General features: G+C 47.4%; 1 protein-coding gene across 2 annotated transcripts in view; it reads right to left on the bottom strand.

The window, feature by feature from the left end:
• Positions 1-19,567, bottom strand: part of POU2F3 (POU class 2 homeobox 3) — a 74,215-nt gene that overhangs the window by 24,748 nt on the left and 29,900 nt on the right. The gene's annotated exons all lie outside the window — the stretch shown is intronic.

Genomic DNA, 19,567 nt, shown 5'->3' on the forward strand with positions numbered 1-19,567 from the left:
TGCGATAGAGAGACTTCTGTTGGATCCCCTTGACTTCTAATGTGATAACCGGAGGCAAATTGGATGAAAACCGAATTCCCCCATATTTGTGAAAACCCAACCAAACCCACGGGCTGCCTGGAATCATGAAGATCAACTGCAGGGTCCCTTTGGGGTTCTCCTCACACAAGTGGAATATTTCTCCAGGATCAGCTTGGGATGGACTAACCCCTGGGGACACGGGCCACCACAGAGGGTTCTGCCCTGTAACAGCCATTGATCATCCTGTCCATGTAGTAGACAAGGTTTGTTAGTTTAGGATCTTCTCCACCCACTGCACTGTGCAAAGGTATTACACCGAGTCTTGGGCAGTGACCAGGGAGGTAAAACGGCATCATGAGTGATTATCTTTTCTAATCCCAGTGAACTCCCTGACATCACCTGCTTTAGAAAGCAGTAGCCTTGTCATGGGAGGAGAGAGCCCCTTCTGAGAAGCTGGAAATCCTTCATACATGCTTTACTTGGCTTCACTGTGGGGACTAATGTTCACCTTCCCATCTCATAGAGGCCCAGAGAGCCTCAGAAATGAGCAGAAAGTTACATAACAAGACAGTGGCAAAACTCCAACAAGGGAATCATTCTATGACCCTCCCCGGTGCTCTTTCTGCAAAACAATCCTACAAACGTCCCAGGGATATGACCATAGGTAATGGAAAAGGCAGTGTTCTGGCCCAGACATACACTTGGACCTCCTTATTAACCATCTGTTTGGGGGTCATGTGATGGGGCTCGGGGGGTGGTACTGGGGTACTCATCCTTAGCCCCCTCCCCATGACATTTTCACATGGTCCTCTCCAGGGGGAAAACAACCCAACACTAATGAACATATCATCAGCGATGAAAATGATCAAAGCTGTTGTCCCAGTTGCATAACTCGTTTGTGGAAAGTGTTTCATAAACATTTCACAAGAAGGTGAATTTCAAAGCTTGAACATCTCCCAACCTGCCTTCAATTACAGGCAAGATTTTTTTCTTTCTCTCCCTTCTACACTTCTCCTTAGCAGTGAGGAAGAATTTCTGTTTTGTAACTGATCTATAAAGGGTTGGCAAACATGTTGCTCATGAAAATATCCTAAAAATATACTCCAAGCGGTGGAAGGGGGCAGGGAGGTAACTCATCTTAGGTGAAGAAAGCTAGAAGTCCCCGAAGAGATGTTGGCTATATTTTCGCTTCGAGGGCTGTCCTCCCTCAGTGGCTCTCAGCTGCTCATGTGTCCAGGGCTCTTGCCTCTTTGGATGCCTCTGGGAAGTGCCTGGGGAGATGGCCTCATCCAGTCCCCCGTCAGACCTATGAGAGACCAGCCTGTGCACCTTTGCCCCTGCACACTGGGATCTTCTCCCTGACAACATCCAACTTCCAGACAAACGAGTGATGGAGGAGAGGAGACATGGGCCCTTTAATAGACTAACGGCTCCCTAGGAGGCTGGGGCCACTTAGAGTTACTAACTCCTGAAAGGAAACTTTCCAAAGAGGCATCCTTGTCTTTCCTGCTTGCATTTACCCTGGAAATGCAACGAGCTTATCAGTCATGTTATTTAGTTCTTTGGCTTCAGTTCTTAAGACATAGCATTGCTAGTGCTGACACATGCATGAAAAAAACTCCATCATTTTAAGCCCATAAAAGTTTTCTTCTTGGAGCCGGCCTGGTGGTTTAGTGGTTAAGTTCGTGCACTCAGCTCCAGTGGCCCAGGGTTCATGGGTTTGGATCCTGGGCACGGACCTACACACTGTGCATCAAGCCATGCTGTGGTGGCATCCCACATACAAAATACAGGAAGATTGGCACAGATGTTAGCTCAGTGACAATCTTCTTCAAGCAAAAAGAGGAAGATTGGCAACAGATGTTAGCTCAGGGCCAATCTTCCTCACCAAAAAAAAAAAAGTTTTCCTCTCTCTCTGGCATAGAAGTCTGTGAATTTAGGTTTATGTTTAAAAACTCTGGGAAGGGGCTGTGCCCTTATTGAGGACAGATTCTCACAAATATTTCTTGGTGCCCAGGACTTGAACAACTTTAACCAATGATTACTTCACAACCCTCCTGAAATGCCAGCAGTGTCCCCCTGCAGTGGGGAGCCGGAATGGTGAGTCTTCCCTTTTTTGACCCTGATCCCCTCTGAATCAGAGTCTTCTGGTTCTCCTGGTAGCCTACCTGGTAGACAAGCTCACAGAGCTGCTACTCTCCAGGGAGGAGCACCACAGAGAACTGTGGATACACCTGCACAGCGGGCTGTTCTGCCCCCAAATAAGTGAAATGGTAGGAGGTGGGGGAGGTGGGGGGTAAGAAATGCCAAGCACAGTCCTTGAATCAAACTCTGAAAACTGTTTCTAAGCCCAGTGGCTATTCTTGGGAAATATCTGGTGTGTGAATGCAATTTGTCATCACACTGAGTTCTTCTATAAACATCTGGGCTGCCTATCATGGGAGGACTTTGCTGTCCTTTTCAGAGCAGTGGATGATTAAAAAAAGACATCCAGGAAAGAAGCACAGGCTCAGAATCAACCAGGGGACCTGACTTTGGGTTCCATCTTCGCTTCCAACTGGTTGCATGATCTAATATTAAGTTACTTCATTCATTTCTCTAGGCCTAGATTATTCCTCCACAAAAGGAGGGAAATAGACTAGATGGAATCTGCTTAAGAAATTTATATTGTATAAAAGGCAGGGTGGAAGGAGACTTGTGCGCATCTAAGTATGCTAACTGTGTCACTAGACCCATTTTACAGATGAAAAGACTGAGGCTTGGAGATGTTAAGAAACTTGCATAGAGTCACACTACTGGTAAATAAAAGAGCTGAGATTTCAATCCAAGTCTATGTGACTCCATAGCTCTTCGACATAAACCTAACTCTCACTACTGTGTGTGATGGAGTCATAGGATCATAGTTTCTTCAGGATAGCTTAGTGCAGATCATGCCAGGTGCATGGCTGACATTCAACAGGTGTTGATTCCCTTCCTTCCACATTAGAACTGGAAGGAAATGTAGATATCACCCAAGCCCAATGGTTCATTTTATAGCTAAGACTCCTGAAGCCCAGAGAGGGGAAATAAGTTGCTCATGGTAACGCAGCTCGAGTTGCAGCCAAGCCAGCCCTAAAGACCAAGCCACGGCCCTAACTCCTTGCCCAGTATTCAGTCCATTCCCCTGCACTTTGGCACTGCTCTGTCCTCTAGTTCTGTCACTCTGAGGCTGTTGCCTACTCCGGCTCCAGTAATAAATCAGTAGTAACCCTAATCTCATTGCTCTGAGATTTAATCTCAGTCAAAAGGAAAGTCCCCATTGAGAGTTCTCAATTACTATACAGGGTAAGGTTTAGATACAGAGAAACCACACATCTGCTTGATATGATAACACAGTGGACATGGCTTGGGAACCTGCATCTGTATTTCTTTGACTCTCGTGTGTACAAATTAACTCCAGGGGGTTGATATTTGTTCTCTCCTTCCCTTGTTATGAGGAAGAAAGGTGGTGGTCGGGGGTGGGGGAAGGGAAGGCTCTGCCACGCCACAAAATCCCCATCCCAGTGTGTATTTACTATGGAGTCCCAAAGGAAACTAATGAGAGGAAGGGCAGATGCCTTGCTTGTCCTGGACACCCATGCGCACCCATGCACACACGCGCGCGGTGCCAACCTGTCGCTGTGAAGCACTACGCAGATTAGTTCCAAGAGCTTCAGCTTAAGAAAGAGAAAGCAATGTTTTTATTTAGCACTTTAGAGATTAAAAGGCACTTTCAAATGCATCTTCATTTATTCTTCATGATAATTCAATGAGGAAAATAGTCTTACCAGACCGTTTTTATGGATATAGGAATCAAGACTAGAAGAATTGAAGTAACATGCCCACCATCACACAGCCAGGAAGGGCACAGCCTGACTTTCTGCTCAGGTCTTTGGCCTCCAGACCCTCCCGTCTTCTGCCTATACCACTCTGCCAGTCAGCCCCATTGGGCTCCCACCCAGAAACGTGCCTATTGACCCTGCCACCTCTGTGCACCATGTTGTTTTCATGTGTAGTGCAGAGTTGGTGTAAACGTTTCCACAAGTGTAGCCTAAGACTTTTACACATACGTGGGGCCCACATAGTTATCAAAAGTAAAGTTTGCAACAAGTCTAAATGGGCTTCTCTTTGGCATTTCCCAGTTAACTGCCTATGACCTGGAAGCCTGCCTCTGAAAGTCTAAGCATTGGCTATAAATGCAAGGAAATGATTTTCCTGGTAATTTTCATCCTTAAGAACAGTCTTCCAGTAAGGCTGAGGTCCTTGTCTCTTATAAAGCAGGCATCTCTTGTGGCCCTCTGACACCAGGTCCACTCCAAAAGCAGTGGAATAGATGGTGTTCCATGTGGCATGCTTTAAACACAGAGGTTTCCTGCCCTATAAAGGTCCCTTCCCAGTTCAGTTTAGTTCAACAAACATTTAGCATGCACCTGTTGTATACTAAGAGGAACTGTGGATCCAAAGATGAACAGGGACCTCCCAGAGTGATTAGGAGACGTCAGGTAAAAAGTAATCACCTGCAGTGCAATCTTTATAGCAGTCAGAAGTAGGTGCAGTGGTGGCACGGAAAGGCTGCGATTCACTTTGTCAGAGCGGAGGACAGCTCAAGAAAGGGGAGGGAGTTAAGGAAGGCTCCTCAGAAGAACAGTCCTTCTGAGCAGCCCTGAAGGATGAAGAGGGGCTCCCTCCCCAGGAGAAGGCAAAGAAGGGCACGCTTGGAAGTGGGAGCAACTTGTCCAAAGTCACACAGGGCAAAACAGGGCTTCACGTTCAGAAGTGACAAACAAGTGGGGTGGGAGAGGCCGGGGCAAGAGCAGTGTCGTGCAAAGGAGTTTAGACCGGACTCCGGGGGCAAAGAGCAACTAGAGTAAAGCCGAGTGACATGGTGAGATTTTCCTTTAGTTCAGTTAAGCTAACAGCTGCGTGGAAAATGGATTTGAAGAGAGTACAACTGTAAGCGGGGCAACTAGTTAAAAAGCTGTTCATTGCACTAGTCTAGGTAAGACTGGTGAAGGTGTGCCTAAGGCCAAAACAGCAAGCCCCAGAGTGGAGGAGACAGAATGGAGAGTGTTTAGGATAGAAAATGCATTTCCACCCACCCCTAGAGGTTTATCCTTTATAACAAAGGACAGTTTATTTCAGGAATTCTCTTTTGAATTACCACAGAACTAAAAGGACTAACAGAAAAAGAAATCTGAAAGTCCACAGCCAACTGAACTGCTCATAATAGATGGAGTGGAGGGCATCTGGGGTTCCAGATTGTATTCACTTTCTAACTCACCTATTTCTGCAATGTTCAATTTTTACAAGCTAATTCTTAATTTTAAATTAGAAAAAAATTAAGATTAAAAATAGTAAGCACTCAAAATTTCATATATCTGTCTAGAAATTTTAGTTTACAAGGAGCTAAAGTTGGTTGTAGAGCTTCTTCTTTTGCCTGGTGAAAGGGAAGTCTTGAGAGGTCTAGAGGCACATTATCTCAATAAACAGACACATCTATGCATATCTGTGTATGTGTGTATGTTTATATCTATTTGTATGTATGTGTGTATGTGTGTGTGTGTATATATATATACACACACACACAATGATTCTGCATATTTATTACCTGGGAGACTATCTTGCTTGCTATGACCAGCCCAGCACATAGCAGAATGCCTGTTACTTACTAAGTGCTTATTAAATATATGGGGAATTAATGCATAAATAGTTTCAATGATCCTGGAATATGGGAAACTGAGTCTCAGAGAAGTCACATGATTTCCTAAAGGCCATACAGCCAGGAAGTGGCAGAACTGGAATTTGAGCCCAGGTCTGACTGGATCCAGAATCAATCCTCTTTCCACTGTATCACACAGACTTAAAAAGTCATGTCAAACTAGGCTCATTTCCTTGTATATAGGGTTCCTAGGAGTGAGGATCAGGTGAACCCTATAATTATTGCATGTATACATGTATATATATGTATATATTCTCCCTGGAGCCAGGATGGGGTCATATAGGCTGAGATAGTGTTGATTAAGAAGTCACTGTCATCCAGGAGGGACGTCTCCAACGGCGTGCCACAGGACTCTGCTTGTGGTCCATCTTGCTAACAGTGTTACCAGGAACTTGGATAAAGATACAGCATGCTTACATAATAAATCTCTATATGAGGAGCAGGCCTAGCTAGTACCTTGCACAAAGACATCAAGATTAAAAAGAAAAGCTTGAAAAAATGGAAAGAAGGGAAGAAAGTAGTGAGATAAAACTCAGGAGCAAATGTAAAAATTCTTTACTTAGAATATGAAAATTAACTGTACAAGTTGAGGCAACAGTTTATATTTAAAAAGACTTGAGAGGTGTTAACTGATTCTAAGACCATGTAAGTTGACAGTGTGATATAATTATCTTTTAAAAAGTCTGTAGGATAGGCTGTTCTAACAGAAGTAGACTATCAAGGGAGGTTTCCCTACTTGACCATGTAAGTTCCATGAGGACAGGCCCACTACTGTCTTATCTATGCTTGGGACGACTGGAATCAGGGCACAATAGAGTGCCTGCTCACTAAAAATGTGCTGAATGAGTAAATGGATGAATGCATGAACAAACGGTCCCACTGTGCTCTGGCCCAGCCAGATGTCATCTGAGTGTCGAGTGTTGTACACTTGTGGACATTATACCTAAAGAGGGTGATTGGCAGCTGATTGCATATAAAGGCATCAAGACACAGACAGGTTCAAGGAGTTCCTCACGGCATGGTAAGAAAAAATATTTGAAGCAACCTAATGTCCATTGATAGAACAATGGAGAGGTAAAACTGCATTGAAACCATAGAATATTATATGATCATTCATTAACAAAAATCGTATAACTATGTATACTGCCGTGAAACAATCTATAAATCTCATTTTTAAATTCAAAAAGAAAGTTTCAGAAAAAAACATACAGTATAATTTATACATACATATATATGTACATACATATGCATTTTAAAGACTCCACATTCATACATTTCCATTAGCACTCGTATCCATGCAAGTGCAGAGAGAAAAGTCTTCTGGACATATACACTGACATCTAGACATCTAAACATATACACCATACTGATAATAGGAGTTACTTCTAGGAAGGGGGCTGAGACTGAACAGGGATCCAAAGTCTTCTTTTTTATCTCTATTACTAAATTTTTTTACAACAAGAAAGAGTTCGTGTATTATGCGTATAATTGCTGTAAGTAAGGCAATCAGAAACCCGATTATGTGGAATCGTCCAGGGAATTATAGATATTTACATGGAAAGGGGAAGATTTCAGGGTGAGAGCTCGTCTCACATACCAAAGGGCTGTCAAGGGAAGGGGATGGACTCAGGCCCTGGAACTGAGGCAGGCAGAGTGACAACCATAGGGGTGACAATCACAGGCAAGTCGATTGGGGTCTAACAGGATGGCCTAACATTGCAACCCCCTCAACCCTGGGGTAGGCTGCATTCTGGGTAGTAAGTCCAAAATCCCTGGGAGAGCCTTGCCAGATACGTGAGGCCAGGAGCCAACTGACACGGTGTCAGCAGTGCAATGCATGCGCCAGGAGATAGGTTAGGCCGGAATCACCGGTTCCTAAGCTTTTGAGGCTCCTGACAAGTAAACCATTTTTTTTGGAGAGTTTAGATAGGGTTGTTTTATTTTGCCAAAAAAAGAATATTAAAGTAACTAATATCATCTACTCAGACCATCATTGCATCACATACAATTAATATTTTAACACAAAAAAATGAAAATGTCAGATTATAAAAACTGAATATATTTAGCTTTATAAAAATTCTCTACATTTTCTGGGGCTGGCCCCATGGCCGAGTGGTTAAGTTCGTGCATGCTGCTTTGGTGGCCCAGGGTTTCACGGGTTCAAATCCTGGGCACAGACATGGTACTGCTCATCGGGCCATGCTGAGGTGGCATCCCACATGCCACAGCTAGAAGGACCCACAGCTAAACTTATGCAACTATGTACCAGAGGGGGCTTTGGGAGAAAAGGGAAAATAAAGTCTTCAGCAAAATACAACCCCCCAAAATTCTCTACATTTTCTTTTTTTAAAATGTCACTGCAGACAGTGAAAACTTAGTCATAAGATGTTATAGGTTGAATAAATAAGAGTGTCCACATACACAATAGAAGGGAAGAAGAAGAAAGCCTTTGTGCCAGACAACTGGGAACAGGGGACAGATGACCTCAGGAACCCTTTAGCTCTAAGAGTCCATGTGTCTCTGACTCACGCCAGAGTTAGGAACTCAATCCAAATTTGTCTCCATAGTTGATGAAAAATAGAGTCACAGTGATAGCAGGTGTCATTGGCTGCCCCCAACCACACTGTTTTCATTAAACGGCCAGGAGAGGGCAGTCCCAGGAGAGCCACGTTACTCCCTAAGGGGCATTTGTAAGGAGGCTGTTCTGGCTTGGGAGACACAGCTCGGTGCCGAACTCCCAACCTCAAATAATTTAGAAAACTGAGTTGGTCGGGGCTGGACCTGTAGCCAAGCGGTTAAGTTTGCGTGCTCTGCTTCGGTGGCCCAGGGTTCGGATCCTGGGCGCAGACATGGTACCACTCATTAGGCCATGTTGAGGCAGCATTCCACATGCCACAACTAGAAGGATCCACAACTAAAATATACAACTATGTACTGGGGGGATTTAGGGAGAAAAAAAAAAGAAGATTGGCAACAGTTGTTAGCTGAGGTGCCAATCTTTAAAAAAAATAATAAAAATTAAAAAAAAAAACTGAGTTGGTCAGAGTCCTGTAGGCAGACCCTGGATCCCCAGAGGGTAGGCCCTAGCACCCAGCAAACACTGAGCAAACAAGCGAGACGCCTCAGCCAACAGCTCTCAGGTCCCAGCCAGCCAGTGATAGAGTTGGGAAATATTTACCAGAGCCAACTAGATGGAGCCCATTGCACACTCTATTTGCATAAACCCAACGAGCTCCCCTTCCTTGGAAAAGAGGTGAGTTTCTGTAGATCACTGGCTGAGAGAAAGAAAGACGACAGGGAGCAGAGCAGCATGAAGAACAGAAGGCCCTGAAAAGCAGAGAGATGAGAGTTCACGGCACCCAGGATGGAGGGATGGGTTGGTAGGCAGGTAGGTTCATTCCAACCATCCACCAACTCATTTATTTAGGAAACACATATTGAATCTCTACTCTGTGCCAGGCACTGCTCTACTGTAATAAATAAAATATAAATCCTTTTGAGCCAGCCCTGGTGGCCGAGTGGTCAAAGTTCAGTGTGCTCTGCCTCAGCGGCCCAGGTTCGGTTCCTGGCTATAGGACCACACCACTCCTCTATCAGTAGCCATGCTGTGGTGGCAGCTCACATAGAAGAACTAGAAGGACCTACAACTAGAATATACAACTATATGCTGGGGCTTTGAGGAGGAAAAAAGAAAGAGAGAGAGGAAGATTGGCAACAGATGTTAGCTCAGGGCGAATCTTTCCCAGCAAAAAAAAAAAAAAATATATATATATATATATATACACACATATATATTTATAAACTGTTCCCTTAAATATTGGGGTGGGGGAGGCAGACCCATGCACAATAGAAGCCCATCAAGGTACAGAAGATGGAGGGGAAGGTTCTGGAGGGCTACGTGGAGAACAAGACATCTGAGCTGAGTTTGGAAAGATGACTGAGAGCCTGATGGGTAGATGGGGAGTGAGGGCAGGGCTCATTCAAAACACAGTCAAGATGCCTGTTCCTCCCTACATTCAGGACACCTCCATCCTCTCAAAGAGAATTCTCATTGCTTCTTATGAGCACTCAGGTGGAACTTGGCAGTCCTTAGGACCTGGGAAAGAGGGGACTGGAGGCCTCTTGTGAAGTTGGACTCCCCATATCCTATTTCCTCAGAGGCTACCTGAGCAGGAACGGGACAACCTACCCATGGTAAGGAGGCTGGGCCCTTGCTGAGTTGCCAGATCCTGGACAAAGTCCTGAACCCCAGGTCCCACTGCCCTCCACGTTGCTTTACGCCAGAAAAGCATCTGGCCCTCCCAGGCCCCTGGGCAAAGCCAGGCTCTAGGGAGGGCCCCATTAGCCAGAAAGCTGCCCTTGTGCTGCCAGGCTGAACGTAAGGGGAAGCACCAAATCCTCAGAAAGGAAGTTGGTTCTGGTTCAGTCAGAGAGGGGGGTACTCCTTGCCTTCAGACAGCTGCACTGTGTCCCCCTCCAGACACAGTGGTGTTAACACTTCCTGGCCTGGTGGCTCTTGCCTAGCGGCTTGATCGCTCTTCTGAGCCACAGTTCTGAGGGTCCCAGCCCAGAGCTGGGGGCACAGAAGCACTCGACCACTGGCCCCTGCAGGAATCAATGTCTGCCCCCAGAGACTGGGTGTCCAAACCTTTCCAGACCTCAGTTTACCAGCTACACAAGGGGCCTACAAAACCCACTTCCCAGGCCTCAGAGGAGCACATCCACAGTGACGGGGTACAGTTTAAAACTTTCCTTGTTAAGATCACACACTTTCTTTGAGAATCTCATCAGGGGGAAGAGCAAGATTAATATCTACTTCACTTTAAGTAAACCCTAACTGACCGTAAAGGGGCGTTCTTTGTTCTCTGAAAAGGTTCAGCCTAATGTCCTTTAAATAGCAGGCTTTCTTGGTGGAGAAAACTAAGAGTTAGTTTACAGAACTTCGACTTATGTGCAACCTTTCGGGAACCAGCCTTTTAGGTACAGTGAGGCAGGCCCATGTTTACCTGGCACAGACCGAGTCTGGCTAGTTTTTCTTATTATTGCTCTAGTAATGGGCTGAATCAGGTCCAAAGGCACAGGTAAGAGCACTCAGAGGAAGGCCAGCAGATGGAGAAATCTGGGTAGAACCGCCATCTGGAAAAAGGTGAACTCCAGGCCTCCAGAGCCTCGGAGGCGGAACTAAGAAGAGGCAAACTGGAGCCGGGCTGATGTGAGACGGGGCAGCTGGAACAACAGTGTCGCAACAGCAACAATAACTCCTGTTTCTTGAGTGCGTACTACCTCCCAGGCACTTTACACTCGAGATCCCACTTAATCCTCGTTGCTATTGTTTCCCCCATTTTACAGAGGCAGAAACTGAGGCTTGGAGAGGGCGAGTGGCCAGGTCACACAGCTCCCATTGGTAGAGCCAGGATTCGAGTCCACGTCTGTGTGATGCCAGAGCTGCACCGCTGACCACTACACTGTCCTCTGCGACGCAGCCTACAACTGCAGCAGGGCATGACAGCAAAGTCTGCAGGAAAGTATTAGAAGACGCCAGCGCAGGGGAGGGACGGCCAAGAAAAAAAAAGCAAAACAGGATGTGAACCAAGGATCCTTGGGGGTTGGGAGCCATAGGGATTTCTGTGATCACATGGCGGGGGCGGGGGTGGGGGGGGGGGAGGCCTGACACTTCATCTGAACACAAGCGGTGGAGGTCCCGGGAGGCTACAGGGGCAATAAAGGCAGCTCCAGGTAGGAAAATAATCTGGATTTGGGGATAACCGATCAGCACGGAACATACTGCCTCTTATCAGGTAGGCACTGAATCCCAGCTCTGTCACTTGATTGCAAGTCACTTTACCATTCTGAGCCTCAGATCCCTAATTTGTCGAATGAGAATTATAATGCTCGCTTTACATAGTTATTGTGAGAGGAAAAACCTATTGGCTCAATGAAGTCCTCCGTGAGTTAAGCAGAAAGGGACACGAAATGGGACGTGCCCTGGTGTCAGGTAGGGAACTGAACGTAGAAACAGCTCCTGAGCCCTGAGTGTGGCCTCCAAATCTACTCGAGACTGGGCTAGACTGGGGGAAGGAAGTTTGAGGTGGAAAACGGTGGAAAAAGCCGCAGCTGTGATTCTGGGAGAAGTAGACTCTCCAGGTTCCTAGAGCTGCCTTGACAGCCCTCTGACTCGAGGGGGCAAAGAGGAAGCCAGGCCCCACCCCCTGCCCCGCAGGCATCCACACAGGCAAACACTCCTCCCCTCCCTGCACCCTTCTCACGCACAGGCCAGGGAGGCGCTTCTCGCAGGGCCAGGGGAACCCTCTGGGTGGGACCCTTCTTCACCCCACCCTTTACCTGGCAGCCTTCCCCGAGCCTGCGATACTATCTCTGCCATCCCAGTTGGCAAGCCCCAGTAGGGGAGTCAGTAGGAGGGAGAGGGCTCTGGAAACGTGGAAAAGTACCGTACAAACGTCAAACGAGGGGCTCTGGGGGATGTCTCATTGGCAGAAGTTCTCGCTCTTTCTCTTTCTCAAAAGCAGCCTGGTTCACTGTCAAGTCAGACAGGCCTGTTGTATCTCTGAGCTCCACCTTGGCTATTAGTTAACCTCTCTGAGCTATAGCTTCCCCGGCTATACAATGGGAATGAGACTACTCACCTCACCGGGCTGTCCTAAAGATTAAGTCATAACAAATAAGACACAACTTTATATAAAGTGCCTAGCACATCCCGTCATCCTCAGTTTGAATCCTGGCTCTAGGCAAGTCCCCGACCTTTCCGAGCCCAGTTTCCTCATCTGTAAAATGGGGATTACAGAAGCTCCTGCTAGGGGTTGCTGTAAGGGTTAAATGAGGTACTGCTTGGGAAGGGCTCAGCCCAGTGCCTGTGGAACAGAGGGCTCAATAAATGGTATTTGCTTCTTCTGTGATTGTCCAGGGCCTAACCCAGCTTCCCTTTCAAGACCCCTGCACCAAAGAGACGCCTGCGTGAGAGGGGAAGAGCCGGCCCTGCTGTTAGTGTCCCCAGAGTCTGCATCCACCAAAGGCCACTCACTGAACTCTTCAAAGGAAACCCACTTAGTGATCCCTGGAGAACCGGGGAGAGGCCAGAGACGCTTTCCTCTTCCGCTCATGTCCTCACTACTCTCCATGTGCCCCACCCTCAGCAGAGAGGAACATTCTGGAACATTCCGTCTCCACTCCCCAGTTAGACACATCCATGGGCTTGTGCCAGTGCTGGAGCCTGAGGAAGCTGGGCCCCAGACCCAGTGTCACAGAGGGGCGTTGCAGTGGTGTGGTATGTTTTGGACAGTCTGATAAACCAGGGTGGGCTAGGGACGGAACTCACAGCTGCTCCCGTTTCTCCCTGCTCTTCACTGTCCTGCTCTCCACCAGGCTGGGTCCGTCCAGTACTGGGGCTGCTGCCCGGGCCACAAACAGGAGACTGTTGACATCTGAGCCTCGGGCCAAAGAGCCAAGTGTGGCTGGCAAAGGAGGACAAATTCCGACCAATCCAAAAGCAAAGACAGCTATCAGCTTCTGCCCACTGGAGCCTAGGGGCTGGGGGCTTAGACTGAGATATCGTGGATCTCAGAAAAAAATCACCTTTCTGGTAATGCTAGCTTTCTGGTAGCATCCTCAGCCCATCCAAACAAGTGCGAGCCCAGCTCAGCAGCCACAGGGAGGAGAGGAAGAGAAAATTATGGGTTCTGATTCATCAGAAAATAATAGGAGCTAATGTTTATTGATTGATTACTGGATGTCAGAGACTATTCTAAGTTATAAATCTTAACTATAAATAATCCTTACAACACGCCTAGGAAGTAGATACTATTCCTGTTCTCACCTCTGGATGAGGAATATGAGGCACAGAGAGGTTGCCCAAGTCACTACGTCGGCCTGCCTCCTCTGAGACCTGCGGGGTGTGGAGCACCAGAACCATGCAGTCTGGCGTCTGGCAGGCCTGGCTTTAAATTCAGACCTGTCCGCTTATGGATGGTAGGGCAAGCATTAAATGGAATAATGGTTATAAAGCATTTGGCACTCAGTGTCTGGCACACAGGCAGGATCCAATAAATATCATTATTTTTATATTATTTTGACAACACTGGGGAAATCACTTTGGAGAAAGGAGTCCTTTGACCTCGCCAATTATCCCCTGCCTGAAAATTCCGCTCTGTGGCTGCCTAGTCACTCAGTAAGCCAGCTCACTCCCTGTTGAGGCCACACTGGTTTACCACTCCTTGTTCTGACATTTTTTGGAAATTTTCAGACCTGTCCCCCTCATTGCACAGCAAGTAAGTTCTCTGAGGGCAGAGGCTGTGTGTGTTATTTCTGGGGTGCTCTTCCCAGTGCCCAGGGAGCCTCCACTTTCCGCTGCCTCGTATTTCTATGTAGCAGAGCTGCAGCAAGAAGAACATCTTTCTCTCTGCCTCCCGGTAGAAGTGACCTCTCTCTACAGCGGGTCTAGGACAGCTGTCCTCACTGGAGGTGACAGCTAACCTGTATGGCATTTTCTGAAATCTGTGGGGTGGTTTTTCTGGCTGGCTTCATAATTAGGAGGCTCGATTTGCATTTCCTGGGCAGAGGGCAGGCATTCTAGATATCCTGCAGTACAGAAGATGGGACAAATGACAAACCCTTGTTCATGTCCCATATGACTTTCAAATGCCCCACAAGACATTTGTGTCAGTAAACAGCCTGCCTATAATCATATAAGCCCAGAACCCAATTCCACTTTTTATGCAAGCACAAAGTATCTTTTGCACACTTTTTCTTTGTTGTGTGTGAGGAAGATTTGCCCTGAGCTAACATCCATTGCTAATCATCCTCTCTTTTTTTGCTTGAGGAAGATTAGCCCTGAGCCAACAGCTGTGCCAATCTTCCTCCACTTTTTATGTGGGATGCCTGCACAGCATGGCTGACTAGTGGAGTTGGTCTGCACCCGGGATCTGAACCCATGAACTTGGGCTGCTGAAAGTGGAGTGCAGAACCTTAACCACTTGGCCATGGGGCCGGCCCTGCACACTTTTAATACGCACTGATTTTTTTCTAGGGATGTCATTTTCTGTGTAAATTGAGGAAAGATTATATTTTATTTTGTTTGGAGGTTTACCAAGAGTTGTTTAACATTTTGGAAAACCGTGGCTTTTGAGCTCTCAGTACAGCATACCCCTATCAGACTGTATTTGTGTCTGTCACGTTCATAAAGGTGCAAGCATCCTACCATCTCATTAAACCTTCCAGGGGAGTGTGCCCAATGACTTACTTTGACCATTCCTTCTATAGTCTCATTTATAAGCACTCACTCCTCAGCCTGTCCCTTTGGTGTTCCTTCTCCTCTAGGTCTGTCCCCATCCTACTCTGCATACCCTCTCTAGGTGACCTCACTCCCTCCCATCACTTTAGTTAACATGATTCAATTGTGACTCCCCAATATGCATCTTTAGTCCTGACCTGTCTCCCGGGCTCCAGATCCAAATTTCTCACCACGTGTTGGGCACCCGTAGCCCATTATCTACCCTTCTTTCTTCTGCTATCATCTGGACAAATGCTCCACCTCCTGTCCTCTTGATCTCTGGTTGCAGTCCCACTAATGCTCAGCATCCTAAGCTAGCAAACTAAGAACTGTGCTGGACTCTTCCTTTTCCTTTGCTGTCAAGGTCCAATTTGTTGCCAAAATGCTCTTGATCTTATATCAGAAATATCTCTCAAATCTGAGTCTCTCCATGCCTACTGACACAGTAATAATAATAACAAATACGTATACAGTATGCATGTTCTAGACACTTGTCTAGAACACACACACACGCGCAAACACACTCATTTGATCCTCACATCAACCCTGTGAGATAGGAACCATTATTCAACCCATTTTACAGACAAGGAGTTTGAGGAACACAGAAGCTGAAGAACTTGACCAAGGTCACAGAGCCAGGTAGAATTCAAACCCAGAATACAAACTGGGGCACTCTGGCTCCACGTGTGCTTAGCTCTTCGCTGTAATCCCTCTCCTTAGCATTGCCCACTTCTTCCTACCACAACGGCATCCCACCAGGCCTCTCTTGCATCATTCGTCCTTCCTTCCCTCCTCACCCACACCCCCCTCTAATGCTCTTCCATTAAATGAAACTAATCATGCTTGAAAATGCCGAGTGGCTCCCTACTGCCCAAGGGATAAAATCCAAACTTCTTTCCTGGGCATCTAGAGCTCTTCGTAATCTGGCCCAACCCACAGCTCCAGCCTCACCTTCCACCATCTCATCCCTCTTCTCACATCTCCAAAGCCGTGCCCTTTACAACACTGAGCCTTCACACACTGTCTCCTCTGCCTGGAATATTCCTGCTGCCCCTCTCTACCAGTCAAGCTCCCTACTCTTCTCTTGCCACGTACTTCAGACACCATCTCTTTGGTGATATAGTTGGGCAGTATCCCAGAGCTCAGTACTGTCACGTCTCTTACAGAATTCACTGCACACTACTGCAATTTATCTTCTTACAAACAACACCCTCTATCTAGTTCTTGGAATGACTAAATCTTCAAAGAATGAATGGAATACCCCAGATCCAGCCTGTTGGTTTCTTCCGTTTCTGCCCCCAAATTTCAAATGATTCCTTTCACTGGATCACACACGATCATAAAGGCTGGGAAGATTCCATGTGACACAGTTGCCCTCACTCTCTACAGCTCAGGGTGAAAAATGGACACTCTCTTCCCCATTTCTCTTCAAAGACAAACATGAGAGGAGAAAGGAAGTCAAAGTAACCACTGAGCATACGGTATGAAAAAAATGATGGGACCATAACATTCAGACTGCAGGGGCCTGAGAGATCATTCCATCCAAACGTCTTCGTTTGATTCATGAGGAAACAGGCCCAGAAAGCAGGAGAGGATTGTATAAGGGCAGAAATAGCACCAGCACCCAGGATCGCCAACTCCCCCATTTAAGGAACTGGCAATTTTGTCTTATCTTTCCTGGGGACTGAGGGTTGGTCCTGCTTCTAGGTCCTGGGGTCTTTCCACAATTATCCTCCAAACAGGCTCAGGCTGCTTTCCTGGGACTGGGAAGTTAAAAGTCTTAGCATAAAACTTCCCAATAAGCCAATGTCCCTTGTGCATGCAGCTTCAGGACTGCAGGTGACCTGGCACCTTGCCACAACTCCCAATTGCACCAACCGGCTTGGGGCCTTGCAACAAGAGCTTCACCAAGGGCAGTGGCTCATCCTTTGCTCCCTTGCGTCTGCCAACCCCTTTCCTGTATCAGATACAGAGGCTGCTCCTACACAACCACTCTTTCTTCCCCTCCCCACTCCCTCTCCCTCCCATTTCCTCCCAGTTAGTCCTGCTGAGGTCACGCTCAGCCTCTGGCTCCCAGGCCCCTCCCTAAGGACGGTGTGTATAGACAAGGAGAGAGGAGTTGAGAGACTGCAGAGGAGGATGCAGCAAGGCACCATGGGGAAAATAGGCTCTGGAGCCAAAGAGAGGTGGGTTCAAATCCTGGTTCTGCCAGTTGACCAATCGTGTGACCTTTGGTAAATTACTTAATCTCTCAAATCCTTTGCCAAATAAGGTGGAGCTGCCTAGGAGGCAGTTTCCTCATTTGTATAATGGGGATAGTTAACACTTACCTTATTGATTTATAGTGAGAATTAAACGAGATAAAGTGCCCAAATCACCTTACACAGAGCCTGGCATCAGCAGGTATTGGTTTGCTTCCCTTGTTGTGAAGTGTGATGGCATGAGTCTCAATGCACTGGCCTGAGAAATCCTGGGGACCCACCTGTAGGCCTGCAGGTGAGCTGGTGTGAATGCGAGCATGTGGGCATCAATATCTGATGGCATCCATGGGACAGAGGGAGGGGGAGCGAGGACGAGCCTTAGGGAGGGTGTGGAGGTGTGTGCTTGTGAGCAGAAAAGGGCTCCAGTCTAAGTGTATAAATGAGTGTGACTCGGCTGAGCCTCTCTTCCTCCAAAATTCCCCCCTCTTTAAAGGAAAGATCTGTCGTGTCTGTTCTTGTCAGTCATGAGAAACCTAAAAACCCTTCCAGGGGAGGGAGGGAACGACCCACCCCAGGAGACTCATCCAAGGGAAGCCAACTCAAGCAAGGCCCACTCCTGGCAGAAGCCAGGAAACTTCCTTCCAACTGGTGTGGAAACCATACCCCAAAAGTTGTGCAAAGGGTCATGGGTTCTCTCTGCAGGCTGCCCAGGGCCAGAGGGGCTGCCCTCAGCCTTGTTCCAAGCGCGAGGGTTTCTCAAGTTTCAGAAAGATCACAAGGCAGCCAAACCCACTGGGACTGTGGGGCTGGCCACCTCCAGGCAGGGCTGGTATGGCGATATCTTGGTGTGGGATGGGCTCCTCCCTGTGCATGTGGTCCAACGGCCTGGGGCAGTGAGAGGTAGGCCCTAGGCTGGGATCCTGAGTCCTCAGGATGGAAAGCACAGGGCACAGGCCATATCCCAACCTGCTTAGGACTCTCTTTCAGGATCACAGAGTCCTTGGGAAACTTCCTCCATCCTCCTGCCCTTAAAGGAAACCTGGCCAGACTCTCCCTTAGACAAGAATCTGTCTCATATTTAAAGACCTTGAATGAGGAGCTGATTCTATAGTCTCTCTCGGTAGCTGATCCAGGGTTTAATAAACGACATTGGCTGCAAGGCCTCCCTCATAGCTAACCTAGATGTCTCTTTAACTGAAGTCTCTGTTTTAGGTCCTGAGCACAGAGGGAGAGTAGTCGGCCTCTACTTGTTAGCAAACTGCCCCAGTGAACAAAACTGAAGAAGTTGCTTGCCTAAGAGGGTTTGGCTCAGGACTCAAGATTATTCCTCCCTCTGACGGTGAAGGATACAACTAGAGTTAACAGCCTTTTAGGAAGCGTTAGTGGTGACTTCAAATCACTGTGCAGATAAAGGAGGAGAAGAATCCATGTCTGCGTTTTACCCCCAGCCCCACCCTAGGCTTCCATATACAGCTGGATTCAGAATAGCGGAGCAGGAAAGAGCCCCAGTGAGTCCCAGCGCACCACTACACTGGGATTGACCTCCCTTCCCCTGGCTGGCTCCCTCTCCAGCCCGCTTTGCTCTGCCTGACCAACTCCTACTCATCCTTCAGAGTTAGACTCAGATATCACCTCCTCCACAAAGCCAGGCCTGAGCTCCCAGGAAAAATTAACTGTGCCCATTTCTGTCTGACACCATGTTTTTTCCACATCTCTAGTAAAGCAGGAATGAGATTGTATTATAATTAATTCACTTAAAAGTCTCTCTCTCTCCCCCCGTCTACTTCTCCCTCTCCCTCCATCTCTGTCTCCCCCACGCCCTCAAACTAGACTGTGAGCTCCTCCAGGCCGGAGACGATGTCGTCATTTTCCTTGTATTCCCACACCTGGCATAGTACATGTTCCCCCCACCCCAAATCTACGGAATAAATTAATCTTTCAGCTGAGAAAACTCAGACCAAAAATATTAAGTGACTTGACTAAGGTTATATAGCTAGTTGGTGGCAGAAACACGACCAAAACCCAGGCTTTCTGACTTTGCATCTAATTCTCACCGCTCTGCCTCGCTCTAGGGCCCCCCATTATTGCTTCCTGGGTGTCTCCAGCTTGGACTTCCTCCTCCCACCATCTGCTTCTGACATCACACCCTGTCCTGGCCCTCACCCCCCAGCCTTCCCATCAGCCTCTACCCTTACAGGGAAAGTCCTCTCCCTCCGCCCCACCCTACTCTTTACACATCCATCCATCCATCCTGCAGTCTGTCCAACACCACCTTCCCTGACTAACTGGAACCCCACCCAACTCGGCCTCCTTCAAAGGCACCAA

Source organism: Equus asinus, chromosome 20 (assembly GCF_041296235.1).
Source record: "Equus asinus isolate D_3611 breed Donkey chromosome 20, EquAss-T2T_v2, whole genome shotgun sequence".
NCBI classification, from domain to species: domain Eukaryota; kingdom Metazoa; phylum Chordata; class Mammalia; order Perissodactyla; family Equidae; genus Equus; species Equus asinus.